The 21,034-nt window shown below is 44.7% G+C and overlaps 1 protein-coding gene and 1 pseudogene across 2 annotated transcripts in view; both read right to left on the reverse strand.

The window, feature by feature from the left end:
- AGBL4 (AGBL carboxypeptidase 4) overlaps window positions 1–21,034 on the reverse strand; it is a 915,072-nt gene that overhangs the window by 58,045 nt on the left and 835,993 nt on the right. The window lies entirely within an intron of this gene.
- LOC118725053 lies at window positions 11,629–11,726 on the reverse strand (annotated as a pseudogene).

Below are 21,034 nucleotides of genomic sequence, written 5' to 3' on the forward strand. Positions count from 1 at the left end.
TATCACTAAATCCTTACAGCAGTTCTAATAGGAGGTGTGATCCTCATCCTGTTGAAGCCGACATTGAGGCCCAGAGTGGTTAAGTAACTTGACTGAAGTCACAGAGCCTAGAAGCAGCTGAGCAGAACTTGCTCCTTACTATACAACATTGCTTCTCAAAGGAGATTTGAGACAAAGGGCTTACAGGGCAGAGTCACCTGAACCCTTTGCAATGTCTGTGTAAGATGTGGATGTTTGGAGCTGTCTGGGGACTCTCTGGCAGTCCTGGCTTAGCCACGGAGACTAGAATTCAATGAAATCAGCTCCACAGGGCTCTCTGCCTAGCATTTTTGACTGATGGAATTTTGCGGTGTCAGATGTATGTGGAATCAGCTCAAATATTCAGGAAGTCCTGGGAGCCACATGGATAGGAAGGGGTGAGAGAGTCCTAAAACTAATAAGGAAAGAATTCCCCCTTCCAAGTCATCTACAGCAGTGGTCATTCTGCAGTTTATTTCCCTCTTATTTTAAAGGCACAGGTTCTCAAAAATTGCATGGTGAAAGGTGATTGGTCCCACTGAAAAGGGGTCTGAGTGTGAGAGCTAGTGTGACTTGGATGGTTCTGAGTCAGGGACTGCCTGTGAATACAGATATAAGTATAGCTAGAGACTCTGAGAGATAGAGAGAGGTAGGTAGGGAGGGTGGGAGGAGGGATGACCAGATAGGAAACCAAATAGGCAGCAATAATAGAAGCTTCTATTCTATCTTTTTGTATACTTCTACTATACTCCCATCCTCTGGAAGGATGGTATCATTTCTGATTCATTAGAAAATCCTTCTCCTAGATACTCAATGAACTTAAAAAAAAAAAAAAAAAAAAAAAAAAAAAAAAAAAAAAAAGCCCAGGACCTAACACCTGAGAGAGCAATAGCTAGATGATAATCCTTCACATTTGTATGGTACTTTGAAATATATAAAGAGATTTAGCATGTCATGTCACAATTAATCTCTAATCTAACCTTTTGAGGCTGGCATTATGATCCTCACTTTTATGAGGGACCTTTGCCTCAGAGTGGTGAAGTGTCTTGCCTAGAGTTATACAGGTATTCTGAGGGACCAGATATATAGGCGAGTCAGATAAAGGGAAAGACTGATAACTAGACAAACACAGGTAAACAGAGACAATCAGAGGAGACCAGGACATGGATAAATGATGGAGACAAATGGAGATGGATGGACAGATGCTGAGAGCCTTCAATTTCTCCTCCTTCAATTCATCCTCTACACCTGGCTAAAGATAACTTTGCTAAACAGAAATCTCACCATGTCACTCCTTTGCTTAATAAACCACTATTGCTTCCCCAAAGACTTAAGGATAATGTTCTACCTTGAAGATCCTTTATGACCTGGCCCTCCCTATTTCCCTAGCCTTATATCTTATCACTTTTCTATAGCATTATTCACTCTAGTCAACTCCCAAGAAAGCTGTGCCATTTCACTGCTGCATGCTGATTATCCGCTTTCTTCAGACCAGCACTCTTGCCCCTGCTGTGGACACCAGGCTGACTTTGCTCATCCTTCAAGACTCAACATTAACATTGCTTCCATTGGGAAACCTCTCCTGACCACCCTCCCGGCTGGGCTTATATCCTGTTCCTCAGGTCATCCTTTCTTATAGGAGTCAATAGAGTAGGAAGAACATGAACTCTGAAATAAAAAAGACCTGGATATAAGTCATATTGGCACCACGTATCAGCTACATGAAAGTCATGTACCTTCTTAGCCTCAGTTTCCTTGTATTTGCGATGTACCTGATAATATCTGCCCCATGATTATGTTGTGATTTGAGATCATGTAAAAACGTCTGGTGTGGAGTATGTGCCCTACATGTGGAGGCTGCTGCCATTGGTCCAGCTGACTATGCTGCATTGTGATAACCCAATACTGCGTCTGCCTCTCCCATTAGACTTGGGGCTTCCTGGGGATGGAGGCCGCCTCATCTGCATCCCCAGTGCTCAGTGCTGAACACAGGGCAGGGCTTGATGAATCCTTCCTGCCCACACCAACCCTACTGGTCAGGATTCAGTTCCAAGTACCAGAAGGCACAACCTCTAGTCATTTCACAGAATTGACTAGAACTGGAGAGGTAGGGGGGGGTGGGGTGGGGTGTGTGCAACCCTGAAGGTGAGAATAAAGAAATGGATGACTGAACCCTATTTTAGGTTAATGTTATATGTTTAGCTTTTGGTTGCATGAGTTTCAAAGATAAAAGATACTGCTTAAGTAAATTTTGTAAGGAGCTGCTTTGTCCCCCCCATCTCAAAACCTACAGATGTGTTTGGTTGTGATTAGGGGGAAACTTGTAATATCAGGAAGTCTAAGATGGTCTATTGTCTTACGAGGCTCCTGCATTTCCCTCAGACTTTCATTTTCCCAGTGGGTTCAGGATCCTTGTTATTTTCATCCTTACACTCCCTACCTCTTCCCACACTACCTCTCTGCTGGACCCATCTGTACCCCAGGAAACCAGGTGAATGAGGAGTCCTCTTTCACACACACACACACACACACACACACACACACACACATATCACCCCAGAAGAAAGTGGGTATCAAATGTACGTGAACCACTCTCCACATGGTTGAGGACAAAAACCCACCCCCAGCAGAGGGGCTGGGTCTGGCACTGGGCCCTGTTCTCCTCCCTGACTGCCAGGGCAGCCCTGGGCCATCAACACCCACTATGATTGGGGCCAGAGACTTCATTGAGATTCTGTTCACAGCCAAAGCCATTGCTAAGCTTGCCCAGCTCTGTCAGCTGCCCTGATATCTGTGTATGAAAAATGGACAGGCTGCCCAGCCCTCTGGCAGCCTGACAAATGGCTAAGAAGCAGGCCTGAGGCTCCCTGGCAGACGCCCAGGGCCCTGGGCTTCCGTGAAGGATGGGAGAGAAGGGATTCTCCTGTCAGATGGCCTGTCTTCCAGAGAGGGAGCACAGGGAGAAGAAAGAGCAGGGGAGGAGGAGAGGGGAAGGAAAGAGCAGGGGAGGGCCCGGAACATAGGATCTCAGCCCTTCTCAGCCCCAGGGTAGAGGCCTTGGGACTAAGAGCACATACTCTGCCCCTCCTCCATGGGGCAAGTACTATCTGTAGGACAGCAAGGATAATTAATTTGTTTTCTCACCCATAAAATGGGGCACATAATAATACCTACCTTGAGGTGGTGAGAACTAATAGAGTTAATACAAATAAAGCACTTTTGAAAGCAGCTCCGGGCACTGGCAGGTATTATGGCTGTATAACCCAGTGATCTTACCATTTAGTGAGAATGTCAGGCATTGCACTCTCTTTCACGTGTATTATCTCATTTAACTCTCACAGAAGGCAGGACTTTAGATATTTTCCTCATTTTAAAGATAAAGTGTCAGAGAGGGTGCTTCACTTGCTCGGACACACAGCTGAGTAAGAGAAAGAACTTAAATGCCATCTGCATGACTGTAAAGCATAAGCCCTTAACCACTAGGACCTGTGGTATCTGTGTGTTTCTTTGAGTCTCTTATGCAAGACTATCTCTGTTGATGGAAAGGCAATAAGATCTTACTCTAAATCCCTAGTCAGAAAGAAACAAACAAAAACTCAAGATAATAATCAATTCCTTCATTTTTAAAGTTTAAGTGCTGTAACACTTTTTCCCCACAATGGAGAAAAATAAACAAATCGTTAGGCTGAGAGGCATGGAGCTTTTTTAGCCGTGGGAGGCAGAGAAGCAGGGAGGAATGGGAGCTGCAGAGAGTCTAACAGGCCAAAGCAATGTTGAGGAAGGGCCCTGGCCCTGTGGGAGGGCTGGAGGGCCTGACGCTGGGCTGGGGCTCCCTATTTTGTGGGAATCAACTACCTGCTTGGATAGAACAAAACCATGTTTACTAATTCATCCTATAAATATCCGTGTGTCAGACCCAGTGTGAGTGATGGGACTAAAGAGATAAACAAGCCCCAGTTCCTGTATCAGGAGGAGTTTGTATTCCCAGGGAAGACATGGAAGGAACCAAGCAACTCCCATGGGGGGTGAGCAGGACTGTGACTTTGACTGCACCCTGGGGTTTGAGAGGGTACAGGGGCAGGGAACCTAATTTTTGGTTATGGCTGGGGCAGAGAAGGTGTCCTTAAAGAATTAGTCCAGGATCCACTGGATTACATAGATGAAGGTGGGGAAAGGCAGGGGTGTTAATCCATGGGAAGCTCAGAGTCAAGGCCCGGACATTGTCTCGGATCAAGATGAAAGTTGAATAAGTCACTAGTAATCAATCCTACAACCAGAAACAATGACCATTAACAACTTCCAGCATATTGAGACAAATTAAAGTATAGCCGGCTGACAGGCTGAATAGGTGACTAAATAAAAATACTTTTAAAGAAACAGAATAGAAAAAGACTATTGAGAACCCCGAGATGGCAGCATAGGTAAACAATTGTACTCGCCGCCTCCTACAATCACATCAAAATGACAATTAAAATACAGAACAACCATCATTTAGCACCACCTGAAATCTGGCTGAATGGAAGTCCTACAACTAGAAAAGTACAGAGACCAGCCAGAGGGGCAGAGGCACAGAATTGGCTGGTCCAACACAGATTATGCTATAAATATTTCTATTTAAAATGGTATTAAATTCACTTTTTCTTAAATTAAACATAACTTAAAAAAGAATCCTATCTTTAAAAAAAAAAATTCCCTCATAAGAGAACTTTTCCTAAAAGATATTTCTAACATTTAAAAAAAACCACAAAAAACAAATTATGAGAAACATTAAGAAAATAAAGCCATTATTGTTTTTATAAAACTACAGGTTTGTATTTCAGAAGAAACAGATGAGGGAGTAGAGGTTGAGTAATTTACCTAAGATCACACAGTTAGTCTGTGGCACAACTAGACCTGGAGCGCAGTGATATCTGATTCTTTCCATTATATAAATTCACTTCCCTAAGTCAGTTTCCTCTTTCTACAGGCCAGAAACTGGGCTTCAGCCTGGGCAAGTGATATTGTATTTTGATTTACCAACAAGGCAATTTCGGTGGCTCAGATCACTGTTCCTGACTATTTTCTCTCCTCTGGATTAAGGAATCATCTATCATCATCTTGTTTGTTCAAGAATCTAATAAGCGTATACATTTTCCCACCTCAGTGACTTTGGCCTTGGCCTTTGGGCATGCTTTCACCAGTGGAATGTGAACAGTCATGCTATTTGCCACTGTGTATGGAATTGTACTCAATGGGATTGTAGTCCTGCCCTCTGCCCTGAAAACAGCAGATTCCAGATGAAGACTACAATTTCAATTTGGGCCTGAAGGAGAAGATACATGGAGCTCTGCAGAGCCCACAGAGTTGTGGCTGATTTTCTCACAGCCCTCATGTAACCTGAGTATGAAATAAAGTTTTCTGTTATAAGTTACCAAGCTCCTGGGATTATTTGTTACCACAACAAAAGCTAACCCAGCACAGTTTCTTGCAGAAAAGTGTTCTTTGCTTTCTCAACCTCAAAGTTGCCTCCAATTGTGTAATACTTATGAAGTGAGGCCATGAGGCTATGTTTGTGAGCCTTTTAAGTTCTGAGTATATAAGAAATAATTTGAGAAAAAGTTGAAAAGGATAAAGCATGGGGGTGGGATGGGGGGGGGGATGGGACAGGTGTCAAAGGTCTAGATTTCCTCTGATGAAAAAAACAAAACAAAACCTATGATGGAAGCCTACTCTGTTGGCAGAGAGACAAAGATGAATCCGAGAATTGGAGTTTCTTTCTTGTACTTTCTCTGCCACATGAAGGACTGTTGGCATCAACTAAAATATGCTTTCAGCCAGAAGTGCCTTGTTCTGAAATGGAAGAAGCTAAGGAAAAAGATGCAATAAAACCAAATGAATCCATGCCACCAAATCATTGTGTGACCTTGAGGAAGTCATTTTCCTTCTGGCATCAGTTTTTTCATTTGCGAAATGAAGAGGCTGAACAAGAATCTCTTACTTCCCTTCTGGCTCTGGTATTCTATAATTTGATTGCCTCTAACTCATTAGTCCTGTCTGGCTTGAATGGGACCCAGTAGTATTGAGGATAATCATAGGAATCCATCAAAATGTAGCCCAAAGAAGGCAATCTTGAGACTCAAATGAGATAATGTGAGAAAACTGCTTTGCACACTGGAAAGGGCTCTATTGTACACTTCTTTAGTGAAGAACGAAGACAGATATGACATTTATCCCCCAACCTCATTCCTCTAGCAGCCTCCCCGCTACTTTTAATACCCAGCACCTTTTAAGCCATTCTGTCTACCTCACTCATCCTCTTTATCCAACAAAACTATTTTCTCCTTTCATCACAAAGACAAGGAGCTCTAGGGGAGGGCAAAAGAAGGAGAGAAGAAATCCAGACTTCCAAGTTCAATAAATCCAGGCTGGAATCCCCATGTCTCTTTTGTTCATATAAAAAAAAAAAAAAAGGGAATGTTTGCCTAATTCTGAGAATTTTATCCTTTATTCTCAGAATTAAATGATAGTAAAAAACAAAACAAACAAACAAAAAAAAACTATGGTCTCAGATATGTACTCATTTACAGCTGTGATGATGATGGAAGTGGTGGCATGGAGACAAACCTAAATCCTATATAGAATTTTGAGGGCTGGATGAGGGAGGAGAGAAAATAGCCCAGTTAAAGGGGAATGTGTGTGTGTGTGTGTGTGTGTGTGTGTGTGTGTGTGTGTGTGGGGGGGTGGTAAAGGCACAAGGATAGATGCAAATTCAACAAGCAACAAGGCTGGCAGTGTGAATGCAGGTGTGCTATATGTTCTTCCGGGAAATCTGAGTAAGAGTGTCATGCAAGGGAGCATAGAGAACTGAATAGAAAGCTTGAATACTAAGCTGGAGGGTCATAACCTAATGTCATGCCTAAAGCCCTCGGGGATCCCCGAGGGCTTTAGGCAATGTTAGAGTGCTGGTGATCCTGGACAAGGTGCTGCCTCCCCCCACTCACACTGAGATGTGGGGAGGGAAAGCATTTCTAACAGGCCCACAGGAGGGCTGCTGCTGTATTCATCTGAGCTAGAAATCTGACTACAGGAGAACATCAGACCGCACCTCAAATTATAACACATGTCACAGGGTAGAAAACATTTATTCCATATCTTACAAGTCCCATTTTCTTCCTTTCAATCTTTTAAGAGAATCACTAGCTTTAAACCCAAAACAGTGAAAATCCCAGGTAACAAAATTAGCCCTGCACGCCACTTGCTGACCAGATCTTGGTAAGGTTGCTTTTTATTGTTTGCTTTTCTTCCAGCAGTCTTAAACCCATGTCTTCAGGGGGTCTACCCTGCACCCAAAAGTTTGTTCTGGCCACAGGTGATGCCCTGCTACTCAAAGAAGGATCCTCGGAGTAACCACATCAGTAACCACATGGGGCCTGTTAGAAATGCAGAGTCTCAGGTCCCTACTGATCAGAGCTGGGATTTTAATAAGAAAATCACATGTTTCCTTCACATTAAGGCTTGAGAAGCACTGGGATTCCAGGAGTTCTCTCAACCACAAGGAAGTCAAAGCTGATCTAATCTCTTCATTAAACTAATGAGGAACTGAGACTCAGAGAGGGGAAAGAACTGGGTTTTCCAAGGTCCACACGCGCAGTAAGCATAATTGGTATAGTATACTATCCTTTATAATAAAAAAGCAAATATGCAAATTGACTGAACAGCGGAATGACTGGTCGCTATGATGTGCACTGACCACTAGGGGCAGATGCTCAATGCAGGAGCTGCCCCGGTGGTCAGTTTGCTCCCACAGAAGCAGTGCTGCTCAGCCAGCTCAAGGCTGACGAGTGCAGCAATGGTGGTGGGAGCCTCTCCCTCCTCCGGGGCAGTCAGACATCCCCCACAGAGTCCTGGACTGTGAGAAGATGTGGACTGGGCTGAGGGACCCCTCCCCCTCCAGTGCATGAATGTCATGCACCAGTCCTCTAGTGAAGTATAATAAAAAATAATTCCCCATAGCTGGCTGGGGATGAAGCACAATAGACTGGGAGCTACCCAATTTTGGAGTCAACTCTGTACGAGATTTACAACACAAGTGGCCAACTCATTGTATTTCTTTGTGCCTCATTTTCCTTTTCTGAAAAAAAAATTGATAAAGATGTGAAGGTTAAGTACAGTAATGTATGCAGGGTGTGTGCCACAGTCTGGGTGCTTAGTCACTAGTAATTATGATAGTTCGGAGATGGGACCAAAACCTGACCTTCAGCATCCTGCCTACTGTCTTTTCTCCTATGGTACTCACAGAGTCAACCCAAGTCCTACTATGGGGCACAGGTTCCTAACTTAACCGGAGTTCTCTCTGCAGGGCAGATGGCTCCTCTGGATGCTTCCTCCCTGGCACCTGACTCTCTCCTCCCAGGGCATTTAGACACCAACAATGGCTGCTCTCCACTAGCGTGTGTCTCACCTTAGAGCAGGGGCAGTGTCTTTTCTCTCTGTCTGCCCAGAGCATATCATGGGAGGTGTGCTGGCAAATGGAAGGGTCAGAAGAGAGAAGGGAGAATGGAAAGAAGGAGGAAGGGAGGGAGAGGGGAGCTGGGAGACGCTGGGTGTCGGAAGGCAACCATTTTACAGCATGATGGATTCGTTCAAAGAAACAGCTTGACAGTACGGAATTCATCTTTTTATGACTGTGACAACACTAATACATTTATTTCCCTCCTGAAATTAACTTTCTAATATTAAGAAAGGTCAAAATGAACTGCAGTAAAATGAGACATTTTGTCATTTTTAACAAATTATACCACAGCAGACTGTCAGGTTAAAGGGGTCGCCATTTTGAAATCTAAACGCTGCAGCTGGTTGTATAGTCAGAGCTAATGCTTATTATCTGCCCTTTTCCTGCCCACAAACCTCTCTTCAATGATAAATCTCAAATATCTCAGCCCGGTATTCTGAGCCCCTTTGGAATCTGATAACTTTTTAAAAGTCCATTCCTTCCCCAAAGGGACACTTTATACCAGCCAGACCCACCTCCTTCCTTCTGCTCTCCTCATCCTCTATACCACATGTGTCAAACACAAGGCCCGCGGGCCAAATCTGTCCCGCCAGGCCTTGCAATGTGGCCCGCACCGCACTGTCATCACTGCACTCCGCTGCGTTTCCATCACAATGACAGTTTATGACTGTTCAGTAAACCATTCGGCCCACGATTTAGGCTGGATTTTAGATTTTGGCCCCTTCTCTGATTGAGTTCGACACCCCTACTCTATACTTTTGCTCATGTGATGTCTCCTGTTTAAACTGTCATCTCACCAGCTGTATCTATTCTTTTTCTACCCTTTCCATCCGACTCACTGGCTGGCCCCTTGTTCCTCAGGATTTGATGTGTTCTGGCTTGAGTCTGCCACTTCTGCTCTGTTTGCCTCGAGTTAGCCCTGACTGTGACTTGAACCATGAATTGCTTTCGCCTTTGCTACACCTTGCTCTGCCCCATTTAGGAAAGAGTTGGTGGTCTGGAAGGGGACACTAATACGGTGCTTTGTTAAAGAGGAAAAAAGAGAAAAAGAAAAACAGTAATGGACCTCTACCTCGCTCTTCCTGCTCCTCTCTTCCTTCCTTCATCTACCTGTGTTCTCAGCCCTGGGCCAGACTAGGCCCTCCTGGAGTCAGAACTAAGAATGAGCTCTGTCTCTGTCTCTTGGGAAAGTTACTTCATAGCTGCAGGCCTGTGTTTCCCTATCTGCCAAATAGAACGATAATCTCTATCTTACAACATGGCAGTGAGGGTCCCATGAATGCTTGTATGTGAATGTGCTCTGAAACCTGCTTATCTCTGTGACAAGTTAGTGGAAAAATTATGACAAGATCCATGTGCTGGTGATGCATCCCCTAGAGGGCACGTGCTCCCTGCTGATGGCAGTCAAAAGGCCTGGGTTTGAGTCCCGGCTCTGCAGTACTATCTCCTAGTGTGGCCAGCTCCCTGCCTATGCTCATGTGGTCTCTCTCTACATTCTCTTTCTATAAAAGGTGGGTTTAGAACACTTGTTCAGCTTCTGTAGCTCTGAAGTCCTCTGGTTCTACATAAAGCAAAATGAGCTTTGAGAGCCTAGAAGGCCAGAAGTAACCTACTAATTCAAGGTCAAATGTGGCCAAACCAGAAGTTAAGGATGTGGACATCCTCAGGTGGTGCTGACGATCTGTGGATGAAGAGACACCCTGAGATGCAAACTTTCCAACTGCATCTGCATTAGCCGACCCCACTCAAGACTTGGCTTCTGGATTACCCAACCTGTCAGTCTGTGAATTCATTCTGGACTTCTCAAACCAAGCACTCCTTACAGTGCCAGGGGAGAGGCAGGGTATTCAAAGAAATGAATGAGTCTAGTAAATCTATTTATAATGGCAATCAAACCTAAAGATAATGCGGGTAATTTTAAACATTTGCTATCAAAAGGTGTCATCATACTCAAGAAAAAGTTAATTCAACAGAATTAATCTCTTTTTGGTTGGCCATTTGTGTCTTTTCAGAATTCCTCTCTTCTTGATTGGCCATTTGTGTCTTTTAGAGATAAAGAGGAGACTCCTGGGGAATGCTGGGCCCATGGTTCTGGAGGATTACATTCCCTGGTATCTACTCTGCCCCTGGCAGCACTCCCTTCTGCTGCATTGGGGATTAGGCCTTGGGATCAGCAGATGTAACTTTCATTTCCTGTTCTGCCACTTCAAATTGTGGGACCTCATAAGGTTCTAACAGCTTTTCATTTGTTCCCTTTACCAGCTGACATTGTGCTTATGTGTTAGGCACCACGCTCTGGGCAAGAGAATGCAGAGGTGACAGAAATGTCATTTTATCCCTCAAGGAGTTCACATTCAGTTGAAAAAAATAGCACATAAACCAATCAGCATGATATGGAGGATATAAGTGTGCACCAGGAAAGATTATGGTAGGGGTGGGGCATCAGGATGTCATTCACTCTGAGCCCTGGCTTTCTCGCCTAAGAAACAGGGACAATGGCATCCATTTCACACAGCTGTTATGCCAATCAGATGAGACAATGCCTAGCACTTAATAGAAGCTCAAGAAATATCAGCACCCCTCTCCCCTTCCAGGGTCCTGAAGAGGGCAGTGTTTAAAAGTCAAAGACTTAGCAGACTGAGAAGGGCCTAGAGTAGGAAGAAAGGGCACAATTTGATCTTTGTTTTAGGGAGGGGAGAGAGTTCCTGCTATGCTAACAAGAAAGGTGAGGAGTTAGTTGGCAGACATCCTAGAATGTTAGTAATCTGGATATGAGTGCCTCTGGGACAGGAGTTTGAACAGAGAGGGTAGAGGTACAATGGATGATGGTTGGATGGAAGGATAGAAGGATGGATGTTAGAAGATGAATGCACAGATGGGTCCTGATTGATCCATGTGCTTCTGTAATGTGGGTTCGCTGGCTTCATCCTAGGGACTGGCTCAGAGTCCCTGATGAGTTTTGTTTTGTTTTATAAAATAAGGTCCTTCCTCCTATCTGAGTGGCCAAGTCCCCTCCTCCTTCCTTGATCCCTGCCTCCCCGCTAGTTGTTTTTTTGTTTGTTTTGTTTGTTTGTAATTCCTCACCTGAGGATATATTTTTTCCCATTGATTTTTTTTTTTTAAATATGGAACACTTCATGGATTTCATGTGATCCTTTCAAAGGGGCCATGCTAATTTCTGTATTGTTTCAATTTAGTATATGTGCTGTTGAAGCAAGTATTTCATGGATTTTTAGAGAGGGTGAGAGACACAGAAAGAAAAACATCAATGAGAGAGGAAACACACCAATTGGTTGCCTCCTACATAGGAGATCAAGCTTGCAATTGAGGTACAGGTCCTTGACCGGAATCAAACCTGAGACTCTTTAGTCTGAGGGCTATACTCTAACTAAACCAGCTAGGACTTTTCCCAGTTTTAAAGTGAACATATACTTGTGGAAAAAAACTGTTGGGAAATATAAAAAAGCAGGGAGGAAGGAAACAACCCTAGTACACCCTAGTACCCAGAAATAGCACTGTTAACATCTAATTTACATCCATTCTTTTTGAGTGTTCTAAACCTGCTCATTATATATGTCTTAGCATATAATACACAGACAACTTTGTCTTCAGCATTTTCTTCAGTTAAAATTACAGTATAAGCAACTTTACAATATTATTAACTCTTCATAAACATCCATTATATGAATGTATCGTGAATCACTTAATCAGTTTCCCACTGTGAGGCAGTTGGATTTTTCTCCTGTTTTTCATTATTTATAAATAACTATCTGTAGACTTTTCCCCAAAAAATCCTTATTCACAGTTCAGATTATTTCAATCTGAGTTTCTAACACTGCAATTGCTGACTGAAAGCTACAAACACAACAATATATTTTAAACATCAGAAAGTCATAGTAACATTTTTCTCTCTTTTGCATTCCACATCTTCCTTGCTAACTGTAGGAGGGTTCCCGTGGCTCTCAGGACCAAGTCCAAGCTTCCTGAGGCAGCCCACGGTGCTTCTGATAATGGGGCTCTGCCTACCACCACCCCCAATGTTTCTCCACCCCCTGCCCCCCCCCGCCCTGCTTCCCTTCCCACATGCTCTTCCCATTTCCCTGCAGCTAACTCCTCAGGATTTCCTGAGTGCTTTCACCTAATGCTGTGTCCTCACACATGCGGCTCCCTCTGTCTGTAATGCTCCCTCCAGTCTTTGTATGAACAACTCCTCCTCTTTCTTCAAAACTCATCTCCGGAGGTCGCCTCTCCCTAAGTCCAGGTGAGCTGACCTGCTTTCCCACGTGGCACTCAGAGCCTTTGTCTATCATAGTGCTTACCACCCTGCCCTGCACTCAATGCTTTACTGAGTCTGGAGCCCTAGCCCAGAGATTTACAAACTTTCTAGCCCATGGATCCTTTATTCAAATACATTTCTTAGCCTAATAAAGGTGAACATCTTTTGAAGACTATGTGTGCCTGGCAGAGTGCCTTAAGCAAATCACTCTAGTTCATCCTCACAACAACCTCTAACAAAGGAGGAAACTGAAGCTTAGAAAGGTTAAAGAACCCATCCAAGACAGCAATGCTATCAAGAATAGAAATAAGATTTAAGTCTGGGTCTTTGTCTGAGCTCTTAATCATAGAATTATCTTGCTCTGGTTAAAATGGAGAGGAGCCCCATGGGAGGGGTCCTTAGGCCTCCTGCAATGACTCTCTTAAACCAGTTTGAAAACCACTGCTCTCTTCTGAATTATTGTTTCTTGAGGGAGGGGCTGTTCCTGATTTGCCTTTGTATTCCAGCCTACAGTGTCTGGGCTCAGAAAATGCATATTGATAGATAAAGGAATGTGTGTGTGTGTTTTTCTGCTCAAGAGCACAGGAAGTTCCTCTTTCATCTATACACATTACTAGCTTTGAAGTGAAAGCAGAACAATGAGCTGGAATGACTTCCTGAGTGTGAGAGCATTGAGGCTCACTGGCCAGCTGGTCAGGCTGGGCCCAGGCTGTGAAATACCTCACAGCCACACACCAGGGCCAGCACTGGGCTTGGAAGGTGGGCGTTGGTACTTCGGGAGGATGGGAAAATTTCTTTTTCTTTTCTTTTCTTAAATAAGTTTTTATTGGTTTTTAAATAGAGAGGAAGGGAGAGCTAGAAACATCAATGAGAGAGACACATCTATCGGCTGCCTCCTGCACACCCCCTACTGGGGATCAAGCCTGCAACCCGGGCACATGCCCTCACAGGGAATCAAACCCAAGACCTCTTGGTTCATGGGAGACACTCAATCTGCTGAGCCACACCAGCCGAGCAGATGAGGCAATTTCTTGATGAAAGGTTACACAGTCAGTTCTTGCTGGAAGCAGTGATTTGTGTGGTCCCTTTCATCAGCTCTCTCCACTAGGGCAAATAATGGACTAATTAGGCATCTGGCTCACTTGATTCCCCATGGCTAAGGCCAATTTCTGAAATGCAGTGTGCTGTTTGATGTACCAGCATGGATTCACCCTGGGCTCGAGAGCCTCCCAACAGTAACAACTGAAAATAACTTGGAAAAGTTCCACACGTTGAACACAAGGCACCGGAAACGGAACCCGTGCCACTTTAGGCGGGCTTGGCTGAGTGCCTAAGCAGGTATCGAGCTTTATGCAGACCCCAACCTGCTCAAACCAGGGGCTGGAAAGGAAGGGGTCTACTGGAAGGGGGAGAAATGGGTGGGGTGGGTTCATTGGAAAAGTTTCTGTGAGAAATGACCCCGGGGGTAACTAGAGTCACTGGGAAAGTAGAAGGAAGTTATTGCAGGAGTGGTGGGTTGCCCACAGAGACCCCTTTTTAGCTCATTGTGGCCTTGATAATTGGGTGCCATGGGGCAGGGAAAATGGGGAGGCCAGCTTGGTCTAACCTAGACACCGGGGTAAGGGGGTCAGACACTGGAGGCAGAGAGGGAGCGAAGAGAACTTCAACATTTGTGAGTTTGTGATGAAGGGCGTACAGGGCTGAGTTCTAACACTTGGGAATATCTAAATTCGTGAGCCAGAGGAAAGGCTCTGTACGTGGGAACTTTCTATGACAAGGAATCAGCATGGAGGAGCATGAAGGAGGACGACGAGCCCATGGCAACGCAGTGCAGTAAGAATGGCGGAGGTCTAAGAAAGTACAGTGGGTTTCTTTGGGATGAGCCAGGGCTGTCTTGCTGGGAAACCAGGTCAGGAGAGTTGGCTACCAAGATTTCCCCAAACACTCATCATGTGCCTGCCAAGTGTGGGCCTCTGCCAGGGGCTGCAGGTGCAGATGGAAAGAGAGGGGTACTGTCCATGAGCAGCTCAGACCACAGAAGGCAGGACTCTGTCACTGACACAGCAGGATGTGCACTTGTGGACCGGCTCTGTGGGATGCCCACATACACCCAAAGAACCGCCCTTTAGGAGAGACAGCATTGTCATCAATGCTCAGGGGTTCTCATGGAGCCACCAAGGAGGGGCCCACCCTGGTAGGGCAGCAGGGTGGTGATGGGCAGAGCCTCTGCACTGCGGCGGGGAAGGGATTGTAATGTAGTTGAGATGATGGAACCTACCATCAAAGGAGATGGAACTGTGGCACCAAGCCCATGGAATACACTCTCTACTTGCTATGGAATAAACATCCAGATGAAAGGAACAAAGTCTACTAATACAGGGTATCCCCCCCAAAATGCACACTTTAACAGCTAGCAGCTGTTAAAAAAATGAAATGTATTTTTTAAAAAAAAGCATTCCCTTTATAATTATTCAAAGTGTGTGTGTGTATATTTTGAAGACACCCTGTAGTTATAGAATAAGGAAATAAGAGTTCATCGTGGGCCAGAGGATACAGGTAAATCTTAGAGAAAGGGACCTGGAGGTGGGTTTTTTAGAAGTAGAGTGACTAAGTGTGTCTCCACTTGGAATACTTCTCCTCTTTACTCAGCAAATCTCCATCTTTTTTCAGAGTTCTGTTAGGATGTTAATCCCAGGTCTTAAGGAGTGGATTTCCTCTTTTCTGCCTCTCTCCCAATGCCCATTCATGGGGGCAGGCGCCCTGTGTTGGGATGTCAGGGATAAGAATGACGAAGATGAAGTCCAAGCCCTCAGTGGGAACACAATCTGTGATGGGTACGGGAGTTGGAGGAGGCTGGGCCAGTGAGGTGAGTACTATAATGGCCAAGTGCATAAAATATTAATAGCTCCATTTTTCATGTAACTACTATTGAAGGTTATTTATACATGTATCATCTTATCCTGAAAGAAATCCCACGAGATGGGAACTGCTCATCCCAATGTACAGACAGGGGAAATAAGACACAGTGTTTAACTGAACTGACTCAAGGGGAACCTCGAAGAAGCTTTGCTCATCCCCAAGCAGTTGAAACAATGCGCTTCTAGTCAGTTGGCAAGACGTATCCAGGGCCTTTCAGGATGAAAAGATGTGAGAGAAATTGAAGCAAACAACCAACTTGACAGGAATATTACTCTTAGGCGCGAGATCTATCTCTCCACCCTGCTTGCTGCCAAAGTCAAAGTTATAATCCTAGAGAGTTAGAAAATCCATGTCTTTTATCACAGGTGGGAGAAGTTGCCCTTTAGAAAAATAATGATTTCTTTAAAAAAATTTTAAAGTTTCATAAACCATCTCAAACCTCTGTAGGAAAAAATTGTAAAAATTGCATGAACCCAAAGCACTCTCTGTTCTCAGAGCTCCCTGCGGAACTACGTTCACTTCTAGTCTTTATTCCCACATTGAACCTTTTGGCTGGTGGTTATTTACTGATTTCCTGGGCCAGGTTGACAGGAGTGGGGAAACACTGGAGTAGAACCAAGTGTGTGATGGACACTGGTGGTGTGAGCACATTTAATCCATCCCAGGTGAAGGCTCCAACAGTGGGCTACAGACCGGCCATTTCACCAGGACAACCCCTCCCTCTCCCCCAGGAAACACTCTTCCTTGCCTCTAGGAAAGGCTTCCCATTCACAAGCATTGGCCTCTTCGACTTGAGAAGTAGCAGGTCAGGGATTTTTCTTCCCTGTCAGCACATGGGCACACTGAGGCTTAGGAAACATCTGCATGTGCTAAGCATCTGCATTCACTGCAGGCTGTCCTTCCCCCACAGCTACCAGGATTTTGTGCCTTATCATGGAAATCCTGCTTTTCTATGCATGATCAGCAGATAACTGCAGGAAGACATAGATTCTCTGAGCCAGAAAGGCCCTGTAGAGATCATCCTTCAAACCTTACAGTGATACACAGGAGGCAACAAGAGAACCAGAGAGGGGAAGAAACTTGCCCACGAGTACCATGCACATGAGTTTATTTAAAGGGTTCAGCCACTCTGGCAGGGCTTCAGTGCTGTCAGCTCCTCTCGCTGCCAGGAAGACAAGCCCACTAGGTTCCAGCTGCTCCCTGCAGGGGATCTTTGTGATAATAAAGTCAAAGACATGGGGATCGAACAAAACCTCAGTGAGACAGTCTGCAAAAGGCCCAGGGGTGTGGCTTTCATCAGGAGGGTGCTGCCTCCTCTAGGGGTGGTTAACATCCTGCCATGCTGAGCAAAGAATTTCCCACCCAAATGCCATGGCTGAGGCCACCAGACACCTTGTTTACTTCCAAGTGTGTATGTGGGGTGAGAATGGGGGTTCCCCTGCCCTTTACCCATTATCCCTATCCTTCCACCAGCAGGATTCTCTCCTTCCGCCCCCGTCCCTGTCCTCAGGTTGTTGGGTATGAACACGCACATGCCCCTTGGTTTCCAGTGAGGAGCTGGGCCTTCCTGTCTGGTGACCCAGTGACACCTCTGTTCACACTGCAAACAGACCTCATGGGCTGCCTCCTTCCATGGTAACGCAGTAGTGGACCTATGCCTGGCCGTGTGTGTGTGTGTGTGTGTGTGTGTGTGTGTGTGTGTGGTTTGTGTGATTATATATAACTATATACCCATCTACTATGTTTATGTCTTTATGCGAATGTATTTTCTGTTTTATGAATGTAAATGTATGCATTTTCTGCAAATTTCTATGTTGGGCATGTGTGTTTGTGTAGCAGGAGTGAGTGCTGGCTCTTTGTGTTTGACCACATCACCATCCACTCTGTCATATCATTGAGCTTCAGTTTAGTTATTTACTTAATAGAAAGAGTGTGGCTTAGCTTGAGGCCTACAGGAGGTGAGCAAGAAAAAATAAATAAATAAAAAATAAACCCAGCCCTGTGTTGCTCTATTTTAAAAACTGCTCTGTGTTGTTATGGCAGCTAATTTTCCTTAAATGATTTAAGAAAACGGGTCTGCCTAAAAGGACTGCAGCCAAGTTGTTATAGCAACACAGGCCTTTCTCCTCTAGGAAAAGGGGGACCATCACCCCAGAGCATAGAAACTTCTCTAAACAGCAACCCTAGGGGGACTCAGGGAGCACAGGGAGGGCAGGGGGAACCCATTCATCTCCCAGGAAGTTCGGGGGCTCTTGGCAACAGCCCGGCCTGGTTCAGATCTCCTTGTCCTTCACCCAGAATCTTGCATTAGGCACCTAGAGATCTCTCTTCTCCGAATTCCTCTCAGCTCCTCTGATCCACTGTCCCCACCACAGCCTCAGTGGTTTTCTGAAGCATACTGTATTTTCCGGCGTATAAGACGAACCCCTAATTTTACAGTTAAAACATAGGTTTAGGCCTATATTCACTGTATAAGACTACCCCCCACTTCCGAGACAACACCAGTTCTTTTTTTTAATAGATCGCCTCTCTGACTCTGGCCAATCTGAGCAGGCTTTTTTTCATTTCAAAAGTCGTCTTATACACCAGAAAATACGGTATACTCTATTCATATTCATCTGTGCATTTGGTGTTCAGCATAGTGTCCTCCATGGAGCCATGTTCTATGCTATATCCTGGGTGTGAAGAGGTTGTGTGCTTAACTGGCATGTCAGGAACCTTGGCCTCTACCCCACAAGCAATGGGGAGACAGTGAAAGGTTTTAAGCATGAAAGGGAGACTCAGTTGGATTTAAATTTTAGAATGACTCTAGAGTATGTAGATTGGGAGAGTGAATGGATGGTAATACTACTCTGTGATCTCTCCCTTGCTCCACTGGGTTAGATGGCTCTCCATGGACTTAATATTGATTCCAAGATTGAGAAAGAGTATTTGCTGGAATTTTCCTGACAGGTGACATTTTGTTTCATTGCCTTGATTTTTTTTTATAGCCATGATATTTAATTCAATTAAAACTCAAATTAAAAGAGGGCCTAGGACGTTGATTTTAATGAGAAAGGACCACTGGGCCATGGAAGAAGCCACATTCCTTGGCTCAGTGTTCAAAGTCATCCATGAGCTTCTGTACATTTGCGCGTGCCCCCCCCTCCCCTCCCGCAGCCGTCCCCACCCCATGCTACTCTTCAGAAGCTCCCTGTCATATGCCCTGCATACTGACGTCAGAAGCCAGGTCTCTCACCTCCATGCCATTGCTCAGCTTTCCCTGGAATGCCCTCTTCCTTTCCCTGGAACCTCCGTCATCTCCAAATCATAGTCATCTAATGGAATATTACCCATTTGTAAAGGCCCAGTCCAAATTCCTTGAGAAAATTTCCTTTACCCTGGACAGTGTGGCTCAGTTGGTTGGAGCATCATCTGGTTCACCAAATGTCACTGGTTCGATTCCAGGTCAGGGCACATGCACAGGTTTTGGGTTCAATCCTCAGTAGGGGGAGTGCAGGAGGCAACTGATGGGTGTTTCTCTCTTACATGGAAAGAGTGAGGATGTGAGCATAAAGCCAGAAACTGTCCTGGCAGCTCAGATAGCACTGGGCAGAGTGATTATGATGACTATGTGACCGTCAAGGTCACATAGTCATCATAATGCATTTAAAAGTAATAGAGCAGACCCTGGGGCACTGCAGTATTGGTAACTGGACACAATGTTTTTAATATATATATATATATATATATATATATATATATATATATATATATATATATATTAAATTGATTTTTTACAGAGAGGAAGGGAGAGGGATAGAGAGTTAGAAACATCGACAAGAGGGAAATGTTGATCAGCCACCTCCTGCACACCTCCCACTGGGGATGTGCCCGCAACCAAGGTACATGCCCTTGACCGGAATTGGACACGGGACCCTTGAGTCTGCAGGCCAACGCTCTATCCACTGAGCCAAACCGGTTTCGGCTGGACACAATGACTCTTAAGTCAAATGTTAATTTGAATCAGATCCAAATAATGTTTGTGGAGGATCTGATACATTTCAGGTAGTATACTAGGTGCTTTCACATAGCTTTTAAGTAGAGACCATCATTTATCATCCAAACTGGGAGACTTTTAAGAAGAAAGGGGACAATATTAGGAAATATTCTAGGACAATAGAGATAATCCACAACTGCCCCCAGGCAAGTTGAAATGTATAACTCTCCTACTTGTAGGTCATAGTTGGTGCTTTTTTTTGGGTAACCGACACAATTTGTAAATCTCTAGTTATGGGTATTTACTTGTTTATTATCTATTTCCCCACTAGATTCCATGGGTTTCATTCACTATTAGAACCACAATGACTGATGTATAGAAATTAGTTGGTAAGTATTGGTGGAAAGAATGGGGTAAAAGACAGGACAAGAACAGGGGGAGACAGGAAGAGACCAAGGGAGCTGGGGTCCTGTTCCACACCAGCTTGACTCCCATATTAGCCCCAGGTCCTCACTTGGGGCTTAAAGGAGCCAACTTTCAGAAAGAGTACAGCTCCAAATCCAAGTGTATTTATTAAGACCAACCAGCTGACATTCTACCTATCTGTGGCACCAAGAATGTCCTAACAGCTCTGCAGCTCAGTCTTGTCTCATCTATATTCTGTGACATGGTGAGTACCTGGCTGAAACCTAACCCCCTTCCATGATCCTTCCCCCATGCCTTGGCTCCCTGGTTCTCCCCTCTGGGATTCTACTAAAACACCTTTGTTCGTGGCCCCGAACCTGTCACTCCTCAGGCCTCTTTGTCCTCCTTGTGAATAACTGTTTCATATCTATAAACCACAGTGCATCTGGCATAACAGGATTTGTCATGTTTAATCCAATTTAGTTCAGCATATACCATATTTTTCCGGCGTATAAGATGACCCCCCGATTTTACAGTAAAAACATAGGTTTAGGCCTATATTCGCGTATAAGACTACCCCCCACTTCCGAGGCAACACCGGTTCTTTTTTTAATAGACCGCCTCTCTGACTCTGGCCAATCTGAGCAGGCCTTTCACTATTGTAGAACACAGTGTACATGTTCTGTACCCAAAGCTACACTGTGTTCTAGTAAAAAGCTACACTGTGTTCTAGTAAAAGGCCTGCTCAGATTGGCCAGAGTCAGAGAGGCGGTCTATTAAAAAAAGAACCGGTGTTGCCTCGGAAGTGGGGGGTAGTCTTATACAGCAAATATAGGTCTAAACCTATGTTTTTACTGTAAAATTAGGGCGTCGTCTCATACACCAGAAAATACAATAGCTATTGAATATCTATGACCAGCCAGATCAGAAAAAGTGTCGGAGCTGT

This window comes from Pipistrellus kuhlii, unplaced genomic scaffold (genome assembly GCF_014108245.1).
Source record: "Pipistrellus kuhlii isolate mPipKuh1 unplaced genomic scaffold, mPipKuh1.p scaffold_m20_p_2, whole genome shotgun sequence".
Classification (NCBI taxonomy): Eukaryota; Metazoa; Chordata; class Mammalia; order Chiroptera; family Vespertilionidae; genus Pipistrellus; species Pipistrellus kuhlii.